Below are 18224 nucleotides of genomic sequence, written 5' to 3' on the forward strand. Positions count from 1 at the left end.
CTGCTCCGCCTCCCTGGGCCTGAGCGCGAAGCCACCGCTTGCTTCTCTGCCCTCCCAGGCTTCCCGCGTGAACAGCTGATTCGCGGGAAGCGGGGGGGCTGCAAGCTCAGCCTGACCCGGTGCTCCAGGCACTGCACGGTGGCGGCCCGGCTCCAGCCGAGCGGCGTGGCTGTAGCGCCGCCAGCCACCTCCAGGCAGCGCGGTAAGGGAGCAGGGAGGGGGTGTTGGATAGAGGGCAGGGGAGTTCAGGGGGGTGGTGTAGGGGGGTGGATAGGGGTCGGGGCGGTCAGATGGCAGGGAACAGGGGGATTGAATGGGGGCAAGGGTCCCGGGGGGCAGTCAGGAAGGAGCAGAGGTTGGATGGGGCGGTGGGAGGCAGTCAGGGGACAGGGAAGGGGGTGGATGGGGCAGGGGTCCGGGGGGGGGGCAAAAAGTGCTCAGGACGGGGGCGGTGGCTGAGCCCCGTGTCCCTGCTGGGGGGGGGGGGCGAGGGCTCCCTGCCTGTGTCCCGCTTGGGGCAGGGGGGCCCCCCTCCCAGGTTTGAGAGTGAGCCCCCGCGGGCCGCACAGTGAGCGGGCCGTATGTTGTGCAGGCCTGGCATAAGCTTTCGTGGGCTAAAACCCACTTCATCAGATACATGGAGTGGAAAACTGATGAAGTGGGTTTTAGCCCACGAAAGCTTATGCCCAAATAAATTCGTTAGTCTCTAAGGTACCACAAGGACTTCTAATAGATTGGCGAGGCATGATTTATCTTTACAAAAGCTGTGTTGACTCTTCTAAAACATATCATAGTTATCACGTTTGCTCTTCACTACAGCTTCAAACAATTTGCCTGGTACTGAAGATAGGCTCACCAGCCTGGAATTGGCAGGATTGCCTCTGGAGTCTTTTAAAAAATAGTCATTACATTACATTAGCAACATATGCTTCCTTCTGCTCAGCTTAATGTGCTCCTTCCACCGAGACCGTCATCCTCTTTAACTGCAGAGAGGCTGTCAGACAGGGTTGGGACCACTCTAGTCTGTCCCTGTCTCATCCATGTACTTCTGTTTCCTTTAGCTCTTCCAGTTCAGCCATTGTAGTCTCAAGAGCTCCACCTTATTCTACTAAAGGCAATAGGATTGCTCATGGAATAAGCTGGTATTCAGCGTGAGTAAGGTGTGACACAAGTGGAGCTGCTCTGTAATAATTTGTGAATACTGCAGGGTGACCAGATTATTGGGATGTTTACTGTACGAATATATTGGTTTAGTTTAAGAAAAGGGCCATCAGGGGATCAAGTAGGATTGAAATAGAATGGGTCAAAACAGACCCTTTTGTGCAAATGCTAGAGGCTTGTTAAAAAAGACAAACCAAGACCAGGGAACCAGAACATCAAAATCACTGCAGCAGAAAACTCTCCTATTCAAGCAAGCACTTAAGCATGTGCTTAGCCTTAACTTCCATATGCTTAAGTGCTTTATTGAACAGAAATGAACTAAGTATATGCTTAAAGTTAAGTTTAACCAACCTTGGGGTATCTACATACTACTGGAATACAAATGAAATATTTTTTTTTCATTTTGAACACGGATATTTTTCCCAGTACAAAACTGGAACAGGCTCTCTCAGAAAAGCCATATTATCTATTAGGGTCATGTGGCTCTGACCTGATTGGAACAGCATGTAGAGTGCACTATGTATATTTACCCATTTAAAAAAAAAGTTGTCTGGAATAATGTTTTTCTCTGACATGAATAATGTTGATGGAGACACTAACGGATTAGGCTGCTGCTCTGATTCGCTTGCTAAAGTAAACACCAGGAAATATTGTAACCAGATCACATATTGCCATGGAGTAAAGTGACTAATTTCATTTTCAGCCACACTGAGAAGAAGCAGAAAGTGCATCAGGAAACTGACTGAGCTTTCTTTAGCGTGGGAATGAAAACACATGTGGGACCGATGGGCACTTTTTGGCCTTGGTTTACCTGCCTGGGCTCTTGAGATATGTCATCCAGAAGAATCATTTGAAATGAGATCACAAGGACTTTCATTCGCAGACAAACAGTACAAATGAGTTTCTATTTCTACCTCAGAGAGTGGTTTGGAGCTAGCCAAGTGGTTGAGTAGCTAGGAGCTTTGCATTGGTTCAGTTCCCAGCTTGCTCTAGAATGCGCCTGGATTTGAGTCTGCATAAACCCGGCCCAAGCAGAAGGCAAAAAATGAACAGCTGGAGTTTGGCAGGACAAAGAGGGGTCAGTGCAGAAAGGGAGTCGCCTAGATCTGTGACACGCAATTTGTGGCTTTAGAGCCACATATGGTTACTCTGGGCTCCCTGGACAGTTGTTCTAATGGAGTCCACAGCCTTCCTGAGGTATGGTAGCAACAGGATTCGAGCTCCCGGGCAGGGCTGTTTCAGACAACAGGCCTTCGAGGCCCGGGGCTGCCATTTCAGATGGGCAGGCAAGCAGAAGTGCAGCAGCAAGAGGAGTGGATGGACAAGGACGAGGGGGATCCTCAGGAGCAGCTGACGCATATCATTGGCAATTAATAAATATAGAACAAGAATGATTTAGCAGTGGCAGCTGTGCTGATTGGCTTAGGAAAAGTGCAAACTGCGGAGCTGAGGAGCATCATTCTGACCAGAGGGGGTTTTGGAGGAAAAAAAAATAACAGGTGGTGCAGAGGTTGGAGCTGCACAGACAGGTGAGGAGAACTATCCTGTGCGAAGACAGGCTGGAAGCCTGATGGGATCGATAGAACAAATGGCTCACCAGGGTTAAAAGTTCTCATATTAGGGCCCATGGGTGTCCGTTGCATTGGCTCACTGCTGGGATACCTCTGATCATTCAAGCAGTGAGGAACGTGGGAGGAGAGATACAGGTGACACTGAGTCGGAGAGCCACAAATAAATTACCCCTCACCAGCTTCACATTGTGTTCTAATATGCTACATTGAGATGTTGCTCAGTATCCGGGCAGAGCAAAGTTGAGCAGCAATGAGGCAACGTTAAGACACACGCTGTGCGGCATAGTTGTGCCATGATTATTCTGTGGCTGTCTGAAATTCTATTTGGTGGCTCTTCACCACCCCTGCTAGGACATCACCATTTTTCTAACCCAGACTGTCTGGAGGGAACCGTGGAGATATCCAAAGCAATATTTTTCTCTCTGCACATGGCTATAAACCTGAGTGTCTGGGCCAAATTCCATTTAAAATAACATTCTGCTTAAATCCCCCTTGCAGGTTCAGCTGAGTACTGTATTCTTCACTTCTTAGCATAAGCATATGGAACCAGAAGTGTAAACTGATGTTTCTTGAAGTCAATGGAGAAACACAGAGTTACACCAGTTGAGAATTTAGCCCATGTGGTATTGATGTGCACTGTTGCCATATTCCACATCAGAGGTGGTTGCATTTCAGTAGTGGGTAAGCTCTTTAGGGCAGGATCCATCTCTTTGTTGTATGTACAGCGCCTAGCACAATGGAGCCCTGATCCATGATTTGGAGTCTTAGGAGTTACCCCAATATAAATAAATAATAGTCTCTTCACCTGCATATCATGGTTAGCCGAATCCGTTTCCTTTCTCCACTATCTCATGAGAAGTGAAAATAAATTCAAAGAGTAAAACCATTTACCAGATGTTAACTGGAATCATTTTACATATGCACATGGTATAACACATTCTGCAGAGAATCAGTAGAAATGACTTGAGCATGCTGCAGCTGAGGTGCATTGAAAAAATGAATACAGATGCTTGTCACGAGAGAACAAAAATAACTTTTCAGTAGAATACTTGAGGTTTAAGAAGTTGCACAAACTGTCAAGCCTCTTATTTTGGGTACGTCCCAGTCCTGTCTGTTATTAAATGCTGCCATATGGCAGTAGAGATGAAGGGGTTTTGTTTCACTTAAGGGGAACAATACATTAGTGACAGGTTTCTTGGAGCCTAGTGGTGGTGCGTGCAGCCATGAAATTCTGATGCCTTTGTTTGTCTCGATACTGCACGTTACATTTCTAAGACTCTGCCTGTGTGCGTAGGCAACCACCATTGTGTGTTCAGAGTTTCTGGAGCCTCTGCAGAGGAGGCACACACACTATGCTGTCTTGTGCGCCTCGTGGAAAAGTGCTATAGGTTTATGGGATGAGACCAATAGGTCTCCATAGAACTTGGTCTAAAATCCTATCAAATTTAATATAGAATAAGTGTCTTAGTGTATGTTTTAAAAACGTACTTAATAGAATTTCATAGAGAATTGTATCCCCACTGTGCAATCTTTTAGGTTGGTTTAAAAATCTCACAGAAGGGAGATCATCGACATAATAATATAACCATGCTCAGTGCTGTATAAATTAAGCTTTGAATTAAATAGGTACAGAATGGGAATAAGTGGGGCATACACTTTTAACAGCGCCATATTATGTATATCCTTCCATCTGGCTAAGTGAAGAATTAAAGATCTCTCTCGAAAGATGTTGATCACTCAAAGTGATTAGAAGTCAGCGGTAAATGTAGTGCGGTGCTGTGAGTGCTATTTTGCAATGGAAATGACTTCTTCATGGATCTGTAAGCAGCATATTGAATTCTGAGGGTTTTGTTTGTAGGATTGTGGCCAGATTTAATGAATGAATCCCTATTTCAGAACAAAACTCATTTTTATGATGGTAGCATCTAGAAGCCCCAACCAAAAGCAGGGCTCCATTGTGCTAGACGATGTACAAAACGCATAGTGAGAGACTGCTGATGACCTCAGAGCTTACAATCAAAATAGACAAATGGTAGGGAAAAGTAATATTATTACCCCATGTCACGGGGCGCTCTACTCACCCCTGGAGCACCTCCTTGTGGCCATGGCTGGGGATTAGCTCTGTCAGTCCAACGCCTCTTCCTGCAGGTGCTCACACTGTCTCGCTCTCAAATCTCAACTGCTCCCTCTTCATGGCTAGGTCCTCCGGCCACCTCACTGGAGTTTTCCCCCTTCCAGAGGTTTGTGTTCTAAAATCTCTCTGCACTCACTGTTCCAGGCAGTCTTCCAATTCACTGCCTCTCAATGGTGCCACTTTCCCAGGGGCTAATAGGAGAACCCAGGCCCACCATCTTCTCTGTGTTCCTGCCCAGGGACCCTACAACCAGCAGCTAAGGTCTGCAGTGTCCCACGCCTTGCTGCTGTTTCCCTGGACTGCTTCCTATGTTACCTCTACCATCCTCCAGGCCAAAGTCCCCTTCTTCCTTAGACTCAGAGAGAGTGGCTGAAAACCTCCTCGCTGCATCCCCTTGGCTACCTGGCTTTAAATGAGCCCTGGCTTTTCCTGCCCAGGTGAGCTTATCCTTTAGTTTGTCCTATTTGCTTCTTGGCTCCTCCCCCAGGCAAAGCCTAGGCAGTTAACTGACCCACCTAGTCACTGTAACCCCTTTAGTGGTGGGTGTGGGGTGAACACCCCATCACATGCCATTTTACAGATGGAAAACTGAAGCCCAGAGAAGGGAAGTGGCTTGCCCAAACTCACACAGGGAGTCTATGGCAAAGCTAGTAATTGAACGCAGATCTCCTGACTTCCACTCCCATGACTTAACTATAGTGCATATCACTTCTAACTTTATAAACCAGTGAACCAACAACTGCTTTCAGGACCTGACCCTGCAGATATTGAAGCACGTAAATAACTCTTCTCATCGTATTGTTTGAGGAGCAAGCTCTCAGGGTGCAATCGTAATCGCTTTGATTCAAGTTCCCTTATTATTAGAAATGCTCACGTTGTGTTTTGTGCGGATAGTGAAAACTGACGAGTCAGAGAAACCACAGAGGTGCTGTAGGAGACATAAATAATGAACTGTTGTAAAGTACTTTGAGATCCCCTCATGACATCTTTGATAGAAGTACAAAATGTTGTTGGTAGAGCTTACCATGGTATAGATGATGCTGAGAAGTCCCAAACCGCTTACTTGGGGTGGGGGGTATTGTAATATAAGAACATAAGAAAGGCCGTACCGGGTCAGACCAAAGGTCCATCAACCACCATGAATTTATCCAGTTCTCTTTTAAACTCTGTTATAGTCCTAGCCTTCACAACCTCCTCAGGTAAGGAGTTCCACAAGTTGACTGTGCGCTGCGTGAAGAAGAACTTCCTTTTATTTGTTTTAAACCTGCTGCCTATTAATTTCATTTGATGACCCCTAGTTCTTGTATTATGGGAATAAGTAAATAACTTTTCCTTATCCACTTTCTCCACATCACTCATGATTTTATATACCTCTATCATATCCCCCCTTAGTCTCCTCTTTTCCAAGCTGAAGAGTCCTAGCCTCTTTAATCTCTCCTCATATGGGACCCGTTTCAAACCCTTAATCATTTTAGTTGCCCTTTTCTGAACCTTTTCTAGTGCCAGTATATCTTTTTTGAGATGAGGAGACCACATCTGTACGCAGTATTCGAGATGAGGGCGTACCATTGATTTATATAAGGGCAATAATATATTCTCAGTCTTATTCTCTATCCCCTTTTTAATGATTCCTAACATCCTGTTTGCTTTTTTGACCGCCTGTCATAACTATAAAGGGAAGGGTGACAGCTCTCCTGTGTACAGTACTAAAATCCCTCCTGGTCAGAGACTCTAAAATCCTTTTACCTGTAAAGGGTTAAGAAGCTCAGGTAACCTGGCTGACACCTGACCCAGAGGACCAATGAGGGGACAAGATACTTTCAAATCTTGGGGGGGGAAAGGCTTTTGTGTGTGTCCTTTGTTTAAGGGGTTGTTCGCTCTTGGGACTGAGAGGGACCAGACATCAATCCAGGTTCTCCCCATCTTTCTAAACAAGTCTCTCTTATTTCAAAATTGTAAGTAAAAGCCAGGCAAGGCGTCTTAGATTTACTTTGTTTTCTCAACTTGTAAATGTACCTTTTACTAAAGTGCTTATCTTGTTTGCTATACTTTGAACCTAAGACAGAGGGGATTCCTCTGAGCTCTTTAAGTTTGATTACCCTGTAAAGTTATTTTCCATACTGATTTTGCAGAGATGATTTTTACCTTTTGCTTTAATTAAAAGCCTTCTTTTTAAAAACCTGATTGATTTCTCCTTGTTTTAAGATCCAAAGGGGGTTTGGATCTGTATTCACCAGGAGTTGGTGAAAGGAAGGAGGGGGGAAGGGTCAATCTCTCCTTGTTTAAGATCCAAGCAGTTTGGATCTGTATTCACCAGGGAATTGGTGAAAGGTTTCTCAAGGCTTCCCAGGGAGGGAATCCATCGAGAATGGTGGCAGCGGGACCAGAGCTAAGCTGGTAGATAAGCTTAGCAGTTTTCATGCAGGCCCCTACATTTGTACCCTAAAGTTCAAAGTAGGGATACAGCCTTGACATGGTGGCACAGCGGTGGGATCGTTTTAAACCCAAAAGCCAGTAAGAGATTTTTTTTCCTTCTAGCTGCTTGGAAAGCAGAGCTGAAGGTAGATGCATATCTTATCTCTCCTTGCCTGAAGGCAGAGGTGTTAAGTTTTTTTTAACAAGGTCCTTTGTTAAGAGAACGGTTCAATAAGTGAGCAAACTTTGATCTAGTAAAGGTAATTTACAAGGTGAATTGTTTTGTTTTTTTTTTTTTTTCTTTTTACATCCTCGGGAGTAGCTTGTTAGAAAGTCTCTGTTAACTCAGCAGCACTCAGCAGTTGCCTGAGCTAAGTACATCCCAGTTTCAGTCAACTGCAGAGGGGTGTGACCCAGCACAAGAAAACCAGGAAAATGACTACCAAAGAAGAAAAAGCTAAAGAGGAGGCCCACAAGAGAGCTATGGAGCTGAAAGAAAAAGAGATAGAGCTGAGAGACAGAGAAGAGAAAGCCAAAGAGGGGGCCCACAAGAGAGAGATGGAGCTGAGAGACAGAGAAGAGAAAGCCAAAGAGGAGGCCCACAAGAGAGAAATGGAGCTGGAAAAAGCCAAGCAGGAGGCCCATAAAAGAGAGATGGAGCTGAGAGAAAGAGAAGAAAAAGCCAAACAGGAGGCCCATAAAAGAGAGATGGAGCTGAAAGAAAAAGAGATGGAACTGGAAGCAGCAAGGACTAGGCAGGGTGCATCAGACCATCCTAACAACTCCTCTCCAGGTACCACTTCCCATCCCAGGAAATTCCCCACCTACAAGGCAGGCGATGATACTGAGGCCTTCTTAGAAAATTTTGAAAGGGCCTGCCTTGGATATGACATCCCTCCAACCCAGTACATGGTAGAGCTGAGGCCGCAGCTCAGTGGACCCTTAGCAGAAGTGGCGGCTGAAATGCCTAAGGAACACATGAACAGTTATGAACTTTTTAAAAACAAGGCCAGAATCAGAATGGGGCTAACACCTGAGCATGCCCGTCGGCGGTTCAGAGCCCTAAGGTGGAAACCTGATGTGTCATTTACCCGACATGCCTACCACATTGGGAAAAATTGGGATGCCTGGATATCAGGAGCAAATGTTAAATCTACGGAAGAGTTGCCCTTCCTATTGCAAATGGAGCAGTTTTTAGAGGGTGTTCCTGAGGAAATAGAAAGGTACATCCTAGATGGGAAGCCCAAAACTGTAACCGAGGCGGGGGAGATTGGAGCCAAATGGGTGGAGGTGACAGAAAAGAAAAAAGCTAGTAGCAGTTGGAGCGAATATCAGAAGGGGCAAGCCGAAACAAAACCTTATCACCGGGGACAACCCAAGGCCCCACCCACATCCCAAGGGAAACCCCAGACGCCTTCTCACCCCACCACACCAGTCTCCATCAACCAACATCGCCCCGGTGATACCTTAGCAGGGCGATGTTTTAAATGTAATGAACTGGGGCATATAAAGGCTCACTGCCCCAAGAACCCCAACCGATTACAGTTCATTACACCCCAATCACACCAAAGAACCCCAGACCCAGATGCCTCTCTCATACCCTCGGAGCGAAGGGAAACCTTGAGAGTGGGCGGAAAGAAGGTTATCGCTTGGAGGGACACTGGGGCACAAGTGTCAACTATTCACCAATCCCTAGTGGACCCCAAACTCATCAACCCGGAGGCTACAGTGACAATTCAACCCTTCGTGTCACAGTCTGTAACCTTGCCTACAGCCAAGTTGCATGTCCAGTACAAGGGCTGGTCAGGAATGTGGACTTTTGCAGTCTATGACAATTATCCCATTCCCATGCTACTGGGGGAAGACTTGGCTAACCATGTGAAGCTAGCCAAGAGGGTGGGAATAGTCACCCGCAGCCAGGCTAAGCAAGCTTTCACCCCCATCCCTGTTCCTGAGCCGTCCACCAGGACCCCGTCTGTGTTACCGGAGACCCAACCACAGGTGGTGGAACCGGATCCCCTGCCAACAACTGCAACAGCCGTAGTGGATCCAATCCCAGAGACCCAGCCAAAGCCAGTCCCAGAACCGGAACTGGCAACGCACCCAGCACCAGAACCATTGCCAACACTGAGTCCAGCGCTTGCAAGCCCGTCTACAACTCCAATGCCAGAGGGCACCAGCGAGTCTGAACTGGTGGAAGCAGCAGATAACCCTACCCAAGAGGCTCAGCCAGAGCCTAAAATACCACATAGTGCACCAGCGGACAGCGGTTCACAGTCAATGGAAAAAGCCCCAGCACCTGCATCGCTTCCAGAGGGACCAAGCCCCAGTCCACAGTCCAAGGAGGAACTGATGTCTCCAGCATCAAGGGAACAGTTCCAGGCCGAGCAGGAAGCAGATGACAGCCTTCAAAAAGCTTGGGCGGCGGCACGGAGCACCCCACCGCCTCTCAGCTCTTCTAACCGATCCCGGTTTGTTGTAGAAAAAGGACTTTTATACAAGGAGACTCTTTCTGGTGGGCACCAGGAAGACTGGCATCCTCAAAGACAGTTGGTAGTTCCCACTAAGTATCGGGTAAAGCTCTTGAGCTTAGCCCATGATCATCCCAGTGGCCATTCTGGGGTGAACAGAACCAAAGACCGGTTGGGGAAGTCCTTCCACTGGGAGGGAATGGGCAAGGACGTTGCTAATTATGTCCGGTCTTGTGAGGTGTGCCAACGAGTGGGAAAGCCCCAAGATCAGGTTAAAGCCCCTCTCCAGCCACTACCCATAATTGAGGTCCCATTTCAGCGAGTAGCTGTGGATATTCTGGGTCCTTTCCCAAAGAAGACACCCAGAGGAAAGCAGTACGTACTGACTTTCATGGATTTTGCTACCCGATGGCCGGAAGCTGTACCCTTAAGCAACACCAAGGCTAAAAGTGTGTGCCAGGCATTAGCAGACATTTTTGCCAGGGTAGGGTGGCCCTCCGACATCCTTACAGATTCGGGAACTAATTTCCTGGCAGGGAACATGAAAAACCTGTGGAAAGCTCATGGGGTGAATCACTTGGTTGCCACCCCTCATCACCATCAAACCAATGGTCTGGTGGAGAGGTTTAATGGAACTTTGGGGGCCATGATACGTAAATTCGTAAATGAACACTCCAATGATTGGGACCTAGTGTTGCAGCAGTTGCTTTTTGCCTACAGGGCTGTACCACATCCCAGTTTAGGGTTTTCACCATTTGAACTTGTGTATGGCCGCGAGGTTAAGGGGCCATTACAGTTGGTGAAGCAGCAATGGGAGGGGTTTACGCCTTCTCCAGGAACTAACATTCTAGACTTTGTAAGCAACCTACAAAACACCCTCCGACACTCTTTAGCCCTTGCTAAAAAAAACCTAAAGGATGCTCAGGAAGAGCAAAAGGCCTGGTATGATAAACATTCCAGAGAACGGTCCTTCAAAGTAGGAGACCAAGTCATGGTCTTAAAGGCGCTCCAGGCCCATAAAATGGAAGCGTCGTGGGAAGGACCATTCACGGTCCAGGAGCGCCTAGGAGCTGTTAACTATCTCATAGCCTCCCCCACCTCCAACATAAAGCCTAAGGTATACCATGTTAATTCTCTTAAGCCCTTTTATTCTAGAGAATTAAACGTTTGCCAGTTTACAGCCCAGGAAACTGATGACGCGGAGTGGCCTGCAGGTGTCTACTATGAAGGAAAAAGGAATGGTGGCGTGGAAGAGGTGAACCTCTCCACGACCCTGGGACGTCTGCAGCGACAGCAGATAAAGGAGCTGTGCACAAGCTTTGCACCGATTTTCTCAGCCACTCCAGGACGGACCGAACGGGCATACCACTCCATTGACACAGGTAATGCTCACCCAATTAGAACCCCACCCTACCGGGAGTCACCTCATGCCCCAGCGGCTATACAAAGGGAGATCCAGGACATGCTACAGATGGGTATAATCCGCCCCTCTAGCAGTGCATGGGCATCTCCAGTGGTTCTAGTTCCCAAACCAGATGGGGAAATACGCTTTTGCGTGGACTACCGTAAGCTAAATGCTGTAACTCGTCCTGACAACTATCCAATGCCACGCACAGATGAGCTATTGGAAAAATTGGGACATGCCCAATTCATCTCTACTTTAGACTTAACCAAAGGGTACTGGCAAGTACCACTAGATGAACCCGCTAAGGAAAGGTCAGCCTTCGTCACCCAGGCAGGGGTGTATGAATTCAATGTACTCCCTTTCGGGTTGCGAAATGCACCCGCCACCTTCCAAAGACTTGTAGATGGTCTCCTAGCAGGATTGGGAGAATCTGCAGTTGCCTACCTCGATGATGTGGCCATTTTTTCTGATTCATGGACAGAACACCTGGAGCACCTGAAAAAAGTCTTCGAGCGCATCCGGCAGGCAGGACTAACTGTTAAGGCTAAAAAGTGTCAAATAGGCCAAAACAGAGTGACGTACCTGGGGCACCAGGTGGGTCAAGGAACTATAAATCCCCTACAGGCCAAAGTGGATGCTATCCAAAAGTGGCCGGTTCCAAAGTCAAAGAAACAGGTCCAATCCTTCTTAGGCTTGGCCGGATATTATAGGCGATTTGTACCACACTACAGCCAAATCGCTGCCCCGCTGACAGACCTAACCAGAAAGAAACAGCCAAATGCAGTTCAGTGGACTGATAAGTGTCAAAAGGCCTTTAACCAGCTTAAGGCAACACTCATGTCTGACCCTGTGCTAAGGGCCCCAGACTTTGACAAACCGTTCCTAGTAACCACAGATGCTTCCGAGCGAGGCGTGGGAGCAGTTTTAATGCAGGAAGGACCAGATCAAGAATTCCATCCTGTCGTGTTTCTCAGCAAGAAACTGTCTGAGAGGGAAAGCCACTGGTCAATCAGCGAAAAGGAATGCTACGCCATTGTGTACGCGCTGGAAAAGCTACGCCCATATGTTTGGGGACGGCGCTTCCAACTACAAACAGACCATGCTGCGCTACAGTGGCTTCATACCGCCAAGGGGAATAACAAAAAACTTCTTCGGTGGAGTTTAGCTCTCCAAGATTTTGATTTTGAAATACAACACATTTCGGGAGCTTCTAACAAAGTGGCTGATGCACTCTCCCGGGAAAGTTTCCCAGAGTTAACTGGTTAACAATTGTTCTTGTAATGAAACATATTGTTAGTTTTTATATAATCAGTAGTATGTCTAAAGGTACATGTGTCTTGTTAACTCTGTTTTCTCCTAGAACTCCAGGAAGAAATCACAGCCAGTGTGGAACCGAACGTCCAACACTATCTGTGATTTGGGGGGCGTGTCATAACTATAAAGGGAAGGGTGACAGCTCTCCTGTGTACAGTACTAAAGTCCCTCCTGGTCAGAGACTCTAAAATCCTTTTACCTGTAAAGGGTTAAGAAGCTCAGGTAACCTGGCTGACACCTGACCCAGAGGACCAATGAGGGGACAAGATACTTTCAAATCTTGGGGGGGGAAAGGCTTTTGTGTGTGTCCTTTGTTTAAGGGGTTGTTCGCTCTTGGGACTGAGAGGGACCAGACATCAATCCAGGTTCTCCCCATCTTTCTAAACAAGTCTCTCTTATTTCAAAATTGTAAGTAAAAGCCAGGCAAGGCGTCTTAGATTTACTTTGTTTTCTCAACTTGTAAATGTACCTTTTACTAAAGTGCTTATCTTGTTTGCTATACTTTGAACCTAAGACAGAGGGGATTCCTCTGAGCTCTTTAAGTTTGATTACCCTGTAAAGTTATTTTCCATACTGATTTTGCAGAGATGATTTTTACCTTTTGCTTTAATTAAAAGCCTTCTTTTTAAAAACCTGATTGATTTCTCCTTGTTTTAAGATCCAAAGGGGGTTTGGATCTGTATTCACCAGGAGTTGGTGAAAGGAAGGAGGGGGGAAGGGTCAATCTCTCCTTGTTTAAGATCCAAGCAGTTTGGATCTGTATTCACCAGGGAATTGGTGAAAGGTTTCTCAAGGCTTCCCAGGGAGGGAATCCATCGAGAATGGTGGCAGCGGGACCAGAGCTAAGCTGGTAGATAAGCTTAGCAGTTTTCATGCAGGCCCCTACATTTGTACCCTAAAGTTCAAAGTAGGGATACAGCCTTGACACCGCCTCTGCACACTGCGTGGACATTTTCAGAGAACTATCCACGATGACTCCAAGATCTTTTTCCTGACTTGTTGTAGCTAAATTAGCCCCCATCATATTGTATGTATAGTTGGGGTTATTTTTTCCAATGTGCATTACTTTACATTTATCCACATTGAATTTCATTTGCCATTTTGTTGCCCAATCACTTAGTTTTGTGAGATCTTTTTGAAGTTCTTCACAGTCTGCTTTGGTCTTAACTATCTTTAGCAGTTTAGTATCATCTGCAAACTTTGCCACCTCACTGTTTACCCCTTTCTCCAGATCATTTATGAATAAGTTGAATAGGATCAGTCCGAGGACTGACCCTTGGGGAACACCACTAGTTACCCCTCTCCATTCTGAGAATTTACCATTAATTCCTACCCTTTGTTCCCTGTCTTTTAACCAGTTATAATATAATTAGAAGACCCTGCAATGAGTGCTTCATTCAAACCAGGATGTATGGAGACCTTGGTGCAGATTCTAAGCTGTGCCTCATCTGTGCTGGGTACAGCAGGAGATGCCAAAGAGCTCTTGGTGGTTCCTTGATGCTGGGGTAGTTTAGAGCAGCCTCAGGGCTGCTTTAAACTACACGGGCTGGCGGCTGAGCACTTCTGAAAATTGGTCTCCAAATGCATGTGCTGCATGCTAGTCCCATACCTGTAATTGTACCCCATACCTGAAAATCTGCCCCTGACCACTTTTAAAAATTTGCCCATAGTGTGCAGAATTCTTTCTATAACCCCAGTTTCAGGATTCCTTACTTCTGATTCCTAATTTTCAACAATGAAACTGAGAGGGACCCCAAATTTGTGGGCAATGTAGGCAACTTTGGGACTGAAATGAGGGGTTTGCAGGCTATACATTTGGAGTGGGTAAAACTGACCAAATCCCAGTTAAAACACACAGTGAAACTCCTCTGAAACCCATGATTTCAGCTTGCCGATTTTACATTTCAACCAGATATCCTGCCATCAGTTTTCTTTGTTTAGATACAACAGACACTGCTACACAGCACCACACTGCAATCTAAAAGTAAGTGAATTAAATATAAAACAGTTGACAAGGCTGCAGATAGGGAGGTTAGAGAGCACATATGTGGAATGTATAAACTGTGCTAATTAAGCTTTAGAGGAAACAATTTAGACTGTCAGTCTAGCTGGTATAAATTTGTCCTCCCTCTTTTGTTTGATTTGTGTATAGCCTCAATCTTAGCCTGACTCTCTGGATTAAGCTCAGCAGGAAAATACACAGGGATTCTACTTAATAGCTAAGACAACTTCCATACCTCCTAGAACAGAAGCACAACATCCTCTTTGTTTTCTCAGTTATACTAAATATGGGCAAATAGGTATATAGCAGCAAATTGCACATGCAATTAACAGGATTGTTACTGGGAAAATTAAAGACAAATAGCAAATATATATATAGTCGTCGTCTGACTGAATGTGGGAATGTTTCCTTGGAAAAATTTCCCACATGATTATGTTTTATAAACCTAAGTTCTTACTATCCTTTCCAGTAATCAGGTCCCATGGGACTACTGTATTCTGATGTGGAAACAAAACCTAGCAAACAACCTACATTATTTAGCAATAATATGTATTTCGGTTAAAGGGACATTGTCAAAGATATCATCAAATCATATGTGCACTCTCTCTATAAAACCTCACTTAAATTTCTAACATCACCTCATTTAAAATGGAAAGTATGGTTTGAATCTTTTTTATTTTCCAATATGTGCTAACTTTTAAATGTTCCAGGCAACATGTACAAGGAAATTAGATTAGTCAGTTTCACTTGGGCTTGGTCTACACTTACCCCCCAAGTCGAAGTAAGGTACGCAAATTCAGCTACGTAGCTGAATTCGACATACCTTACTTCGAACTTACCGCGGTTCAGACGCGGTCCACACGCGGCAGGCAGGCTCCCCCGTCGACTTCGCGGTACTCCTCTCGTCTAGCTGGAGTACCGCAGTCAACGGGGATCACTTCCTGGTTCGACTTATCGCGTCCACACCAGACGCGATAAATCAAACTCGGAACTTCGATCCGCAGCCGTCGAACTACCCGGTAAGTGTAGACTAGCCCTTGGTTTCCAGCTCTCATGTGCCATCACAATACTACACAGTTTGAATTGGAAACACTGCAAGAGGACATTGCAATCCCAAACAGCTCATCCTGACATTGCTACTTTTAGCCTTTAACAGCCATATGGGAAGAATCTGAGCAGTGGCTCTCAACCTTTCCAGACTATTGTAACCCTTTCAGGTGTCTGATTTCTCTTGCGTACCCCCAAGTTTCACCTCACTTAAAAACTACTTGCTTACAAAATCAGACATAAAAATACAAGTGTCACAGCACACACTTACTGGAAAATTGCTTACTTTCTTATTTTTACCATATAATTATAAAATAAATCAATTGGAATATAAATATTGGACTTACATTTTCGTGTATAGTATACAGAGCAGTATAAACAAGTCATTATCTGTATTTTAGTTTGTACTGACTTTGTTAGTGCTTTTTATGTAGCCTGTTGTAAAACTAAGCAAATATCTAGATGAGCTGATGTATCCCCTGGAAGATCTCTGAGTACCCACAGGGGTACACGTACCCCTATTGAGAACCACCAATCTAGAAGTTTACCCATATTACATGTCCTATAAAAGGCAGCCTACTCTATCTAATTGCATTTATAAAATATTCTCACTGTAATATCTACTGCCACATATTTCCTCCAAATCCAGGTCAGAGGTTTTTCTTTGTGAACAGTAGGGGGGATTAAGGGTAAAACCTGGATAAGAGCCCAGGTTAACTGTGCAGGGTAGACATACTCTTAGGGATGAAAAAGAAGTTTCCAGTGAGTTATAATCTTTGTAACAGGTTGGCAAATATGCGACAAAACTTCACCATCCCCTCTGTGACATATTGTACTGTACAGATTTCAGACTCGTCAAAGATGCTCTTTCTCTGTGAGATCACATTGATTTCAAGGGCAAAAGTCAACTAGCTATATGAAGGCTTGTTTGCACCATTCTTTGGTCCCCCTGGGTCATCATCTAAATGAAAGCCTTAACCACCAAGTGAGAAAGCTATTTCCAAAATTAGAACTCATTGACCCAGAGACTTTTTCTTTTTACTGTGCTATTCAGCTGGGGTTGATCATCAGAGAAGTGTCAGTCCTTTGATCTAAATTCTGGCCTTACGTACACGTCATTTGTGTTTTATTATCTTTTCTAGAAGTTCCCATCGTGTAGGGACACTGGCTAAAATACTTCTCTGATGGCAAAATTCCCATTGGCTTCAACAAATCCAGGATTTGACCCATGTTTTCCCTCTGGCTTTCATGGCACTGGCCCCTGTGACTTTAACTTTTGCCAGCTTCCTTGTAGTTACATGAGAATTTTGGCCAATAGCCTCTGAATACTGAACAACAATCAGATTAAACATAACTTGTTCACCACTGTCAATATGGGATCCCCCTGCCACAGCCTGAGAAAAGACATGGACCTTACTCCTGAACTTAAAGGTCTTCAGACTCCATAGGCATAAGAGCAAAATCTGATTTAATGGGCCAAATTTAGCCCAGGAGTATAATTAGTATAATGAGTAAAGCTGATGCAATTCTGATGAATACTGATCAGGAGAGCTGGTAAAAAAAAGAGGGTATCGATTAGAATTCATGAGATTTGCGGAAACTGTGTCCCTTTTTTCTATATTTAAAATTTCAACAATACAAAATTTAAAATGTCTGAATTTGAAACATTTCAAACAGATCTGTTGATTGAAAATTGGAGGGGGTGGATTTGGGGAAAATGTAGACAATTTTTTTTTAATTTCAAGATGTTCAACATTTTGAAATTTTCAACATTGTGAAATATGATCATTTAATGCTTGCTATACTGGGCATAGGGTGGGCATTAAAGGCATATAGTCAGCATGGAATAAGGATCGGGAACAAGAGAAGCATAGGATATAAAGGAGGCATTGTGGTTCATCGAAGATACCTGGGGAGAAAGGACACGAAGACCTGAGAGACGTACAAAAGAAGACGGTTGTGTAAAATCTGGAAGGGGTTTCAAAAAAGAACTAGATAAGTTCATGGAGGACAGGTCCATCAATGGCTATTAGCCAAGACGGGCAGGGTTGGTATCCCTAGCCTCTGTTTTCCAGAAGCTTGGAATGGGCGACAGGGAATGGATCCTTGATGATTTCCTGTTCTGTTCATTCCCTCTGAGGCACCTGGCATTGGCCACTGTCGGAAGACAGGCTACTGGGCTAGACGGACCTTTGGACTGACCCAGTATGGCCGTTCTTAGGGGCAGGGCTTCAGATGGAAGCAATGCCTGGGAGGCAGATCACCAAACATACTATTCTAGTTCTGGGTTGACGAACTTTTCCATATTGTTTCCTCCATGTTACGATAGAATTTTAAAAACTGGGCTCTCCTCCCATTTAGCCATAAAGAAAGGGAGGACTGAACTCTGTTAATTCATACATTTGTAGATTTTAAGGGCCACAAGGGACCATTCTGATAATCTAGTCTAACCTCTTGCATAACACAGGCCATAGACATCCCAAGTTGAGAACCCATGGAATATTATTTAAGGGCCCACCCTGCTTTTATTAAGCCCTTCCCAAGACCTATAAAAGCCATAAAATGTTGGGGCAGTGAGACTACTTGGGTTTTTTTTTTTTTTTTTTTTTTTACGATGTAGCAAGTTAACAGCACTTTTGATTATTTATTACCTGTCTTTGTATTTCCTATTTTTCTTGTGCATACACTTCATACCCCACAGCTG

The sequence above is a fragment of the Emys orbicularis genome, chromosome 2 (assembly GCF_028017835.1).
Source record: "Emys orbicularis isolate rEmyOrb1 chromosome 2, rEmyOrb1.hap1, whole genome shotgun sequence".
Lineage (NCBI taxonomy): Eukaryota > Metazoa > Chordata > Testudines > Emydidae > Emys > Emys orbicularis.